The sequence below is a fragment of the Charadrius vociferus genome, unplaced genomic scaffold (assembly GCF_000708025.1).
Source record: "Charadrius vociferus isolate BGI_N301 unplaced genomic scaffold, ASM70802v2 scaffold235, whole genome shotgun sequence".
Lineage (NCBI taxonomy): Eukaryota > Metazoa > Chordata > Aves > Charadriiformes > Charadriidae > Charadrius > Charadrius vociferus.
In genome coordinates, this window is record NW_009648536.1 from 1935000 (window position 1) to 1940067 (window position 5068).

The 5068-nt window shown below is 39.4% G+C and overlaps 1 protein-coding gene across 1 annotated transcript in view; it reads right to left on the reverse strand.

Moving 5' to 3' along the window:
• LOC104287168 (chromosome unknown open reading frame, human C9orf3) overlaps positions 1–5068 on the reverse strand; it is a 221923-nt gene that overhangs the window by 75395 nt on the left and 141460 nt on the right.

The following is a 5068-nucleotide window of genomic DNA, read 5'->3' on the forward strand; positions in this document are numbered from 1 at the left end:
AGCGGGACCCGCCGGCGGTGATGCCGCCGAGCCGCGCTCCCTCCGACCCCTTCGCCGGAGGGGCGGCCCTTCCTCACCTCTGCGCCCACGACCGTCACGGGTGTACGGTCTGATCCGCAGAGAGACGCTCTCCCGTTAAGCCCCTTACTATGAAATGCGCCTTCCTATTAACCTTCCGCTAAAGACCCTCCGTCACAGGTCTTCACAGAGAGGAATGGGGCTGGCTCGAGAGAGAAAGTATCATCACGGCTAAGTGCTTCAAGATTTCGCCCAGTACTTGCTTGACATCTAAAGAATCTAACTATTAAATTACCTCGGAGGGTCTGAAACATATCTTAAAAGCAAAAACCAAAGCAGCTTTCTATTCGTATTACAGCACGGCAAGCCCTTTACAGAGGCCTCAGTGAAATGCTTTATTCAACAAGAGGCTACAAGCAGGTGATTAAATTTAGGCATCAGACTTCAGCAGATGTTTCTGCGCTCTTTGAAGAGGATATTCAAACCAATGTCAGCCATGCAATATCTGAACACTAGAAGTTCTTAAGTTAGAATTTTGTTAAGTGGTTTGTGTTGGGCATCTAAAATGAGAGACAATTAAAGGACAGGCTGGACCATACTTGGTAGAGTTAAAATGATGCTATTTTAAAAATAATTTATACTCTGTGCTATATATGACAATTCCCTGAATTCCCTGAAAGCTTCAAAAGAAAATCTGTGCTCTTGTAAAAGAATAAGGCTCATTAAAGCATGTGTTTGAGCAAACCCTCCCATATATAGTGTTAGATGGACTTTGCAAACAGAGTTAAGTAAATAAAGGTAGGTCCAATTAGTCCATACTAAATCTTGACAGTATCCCTTTAACTTTATCACTTAAAAAAAGAAAAACCTCTCTCCTACCCTTTTTGTTTTACTGCCACAACATCCTTCTTTCAAGATCAAAAGCTTTAGATCAAAGCCAAGATCAAACTCAATGCTTTAAATAGAAGCAATTTCACTATGAAGCATTACACAAAGAAGAACTTTTTAATAGCGATATCATAGGAGAAAATCTTACTATAGGTTTTTATTTCACACTTATAACAGGTCTACTTAAAGCCTGTATCAACAGAGTATTTCTCTTTTGTAAAGCCACAACACATTTTCTACTAAATGGTAATTCTGAAAGCTCCTATAAATTGACTCTTCAACTGTGTGCATTTGAATGAAGAAGGAAGAACCAAGCAGAGTTCAAAGACAGCAAACAAGAATATGAGCAAAAAATTATGTTAATGGCAAACACAAATCAATGCAATTACCTAAACGATATTGCCTTCGATCAGTTAACAGGCTAGATTGTGCAGTCCCACAGAAGAAGCTATGGGAAACATGGGGTCGTAGAAACACTGAAACAGATTTATACTTTATATTCTTTGAAGAATTACACTTCCTTTCCTCTCAAACGTTTGGAGAAAACTAGGGGGAAAAAAGCTACATGAGACATTGATTTTCAGACCTGCAAACTCTGAGGCTGATTTGGGATGAAAACCCCTGAACATGCAAAGACACCGTGTGTTAAAACCTGGAGGCAGCTCCTGTTTTCCTGTTAGTAGCTGCACAGCAATGAAGGAAACTCAACAGGAGTTGTTATGACTTTTTATAATAGTAATCTACCTTGTGGAGCCAACACCTGTGGTTCCCTGCTGCTGGCTGCTGTGCACATCATAACTTGAACACCCGTCTACTGTAAGATGATTGCACTGCACCGTAAGATAAGAGCCAGCATGCCCATGCAGACAGCCTGAAGAGGAAAGAAAGTGGCGAGGGAAACGGGGTGGACCTAACAAGCTGTGGTCACAGCACACCAGCTGTGCAGTCAACCGCTAATGCTACTTATTGATGCTTCAATAAGATTAAGCTCATGACTAGACTAGGAAATCTTGCTGGGAAAATAGGGAGCCAAAGAGAGAGAGGTGGAAGAGGAAAAGAGGAGGGGAGGAGGGAAAGGGAGGAAGGGAAGAAAAGAAGTTTTTAAGAACATTTGGTCTCCTACTGTATTCTTCCGTACCACAAAAGGAAGGAGCTTACACTACATAAAAGGATGATGGCACACACAACTTAAAGGGAGAATGACTGCATCACCCTCCATCAACAGTCCTGTTTGCTGTCCACATGACACTGACTGTCATATGTGAATCCCCTCACAACAGAAATTAAGAGATTAGTCCATCCTCCATGTCCTTCTTTACTTGGGAGGACTTTCTTTCAGAGACTGCTAATGGAGCTGTCCTATGTAATACTTACATTGCAAACAACCATTTATATACCTCAAAGCATGCTAGGATCCTTCATTCTTGCAGCAGCAGGATTAAACGTAACTGAATTTTGATAAAGGGGGGAGGAGGTAGCACTTTCTACCAACTGGGTGAAGACAGGCCCAATATCCTGGTGAATAACTTAGGTCATGATTTACACCAGCTATTCTTTAAGTCAGACCTGATCCCAAGCATAGAATGAATGTCCAGGATTGTACATAGCCTAGAAATCAATAGGATATTTGTGCAACAGACAACTGTTTCATTTTAAATTGAAACAGAAACTGGTTTTAAATTGTTCAGGCTGTGAAGGCTACTAATGATATTTCATAACTCAATGAAAAATTATAATCATGTGATTCTGCTTTGCATAGGTTGCGTATAATTTCAGCTGGTCTGTGCTACTCTAATGCTAAAACATTGAATACTGATAAACTGTTATTTTACCTAAGGTGAACAAGGTGAACACTGAATCAGCGCCATTTTGTTGGCTTGCCAGTAGCCCTCAGATACTGAAAAGCAAAAAGAAAAAATGGAAAATGGAGGAATGCAAATATTCACTGTAAATGAATTTCAGAAGAGCTTCTGCAGAGCAGAGGAAACTGACAACTAATGTAGTCGAGTCATTTTCCAGCCTCTCATTTCTACAGATTTTATTTTCCTCTCAATTACTGAATTTTACACCACATATAGAAACCCACATTTATATATTCAGATCTATATGGACACCAGCAAGCTTGCAGAAGATTTTACGATCATGTCATGTTTTCTCCTAGAGGATGTAGCTAACTTCACCAGTCTACAAATCACAATTTTGTGCCTTTCTGCACCTTCTCATGTCACATAAACCAAAAAATGGACTGACTCCCTAGTTTGGTTCTATGGTACTAGAATGATACCGCCTACTTTTTAAGGCTGATGGCATCACCTCTGTGATACCAGTAAAGGATAGTTTAAAAGAACTATATTTTACTAAGTGCAAGATACTTAACTGTGTTCCTACCACAAAGAAGATTTATAGGAAAAAAAACCCACTAGTTTAAGTTGGAAAATTAACTTACTTGGAAACTGAGAATATGATGTGCCCTCAGAACAGTCTGTGACCTGAAAACTGCCTCAGCAGAAGAGACCTGGCTTCCAATCTTTTGCAAAAAGGTTCAGAAAATGAACATACAGAAAAGTATTTTATTCAGTAGTTCATAAGATGATTAATAATGGCTTGAAACATTTGACTGTATTCCCCATGGGCAACAATTGCAAGGATTTTAAAACACTACTGTTATCAGAATTTGGCAGAGAGACTACGGAGGCAGTAGACTGCAACTGAAAATGGCAAGATGGCTGGTGCATCTGCATTGCAAGAAGCAGTATATCAGCTGCAGATCAAAATTCCTGAAAAAGAAATCCAGCCCAGAATGTGCTCCTGTAAGAACAGCAGGTCCTCCAACTGATTTTGTGCAGTTTTCATGGCGACAGCTTTATTCACTGAAATGGAAAATCAAGTTGTTCTGACATTATCTGTATTTTAGGAAAGATGGTCATTTATATTGATACCATAAATCCAAATGTTCTAATTCCTCCAAGAGTCTCTGTGGTGATGTAAACACGCTCTTTTCAGGTCAGCATGCTGTGTCTGATATTCTCCAACACAATGCCCCTACAGAGACACTACGTTAAAGCCAAACTTGCCCTTCCTGAAAATATCTCTACCTCCCAGAGACAAAAACCTGTTGAAACAATAACTTCAGAGGATGTACTTCCAGTACATTGCAACATGACTTTCAAATACTGGGGCAGGAATATGTTTATTCAAAGGAATATGTAATGCAAATACATCCTTCATACCCACATTAGGAACCCTGCCTTGTGGGGAAAGTTCCCAGGTAAAGATGAATCATTGTACCCACCTATTTAGTTCAAGATCATATTCATAATCTGATAAAGGAAGTATCTCTGACCACATGACCACAGGATCTTGAAATAATATGCTTATTACTTATTAGTAAATAAGAGTATTAACATATAATGATATATAATTTATGGTTCATATTGCATTATATTATCTATATTATAATAATATTTTTAGTGTATGCTAAAATGCTCATAATTTTCTCTCCTGATTTCACCAGGTGATCTCACTACTATACAGGTGCCTCTCTGGAGTAACAGGAAAAGTAGATTATTGTTTTTATATTTAGGCCTTTCTGCTTCAGAAGTATTCCCATGTGCTGTGAACTTTCAACACAGTCCAGACTGCAAATTACAGCACTTACCTCTAGTAGTAGCAAGACAATATTTAAAAGATCACAGAATCACAGAATCATTTAGGTTGAAAAAGACCTTTAAGATCATCAAGTCAAACCATTAACCTAGCACCGCCAAGGCCACCACTAAACCACGTCCCTCAGCACCACATCTACACGTCTTTCAGGGATGGTGACTCCAGCACTTCTCTGAGCAGCCTGTTCCAGTACTTGCCAACCCTTTCAGTGAATATAAAAGTTGTAACACTTTTTAATACAATCACATTTGGAAAGAAGACCTCGGATTTCAGGTTGGCCCTGTGCTCTATCAATTTAAAAGTAATTTGAATTCTGACATTTTGAACTCCAAGGACAAATACTAAAGTTCCTTTGACATAAAAGAATCCTCTACAGAATTCACTTTGGCTCCATCCAACACCAAGGTCTTGGAAAGCAGTGGATAGTTGCTGGCTGCCCAAACTACATAGGACATTGAAAGCCCTTTGTTGTATTTTCTTTTTTTTTCGGGGGGGG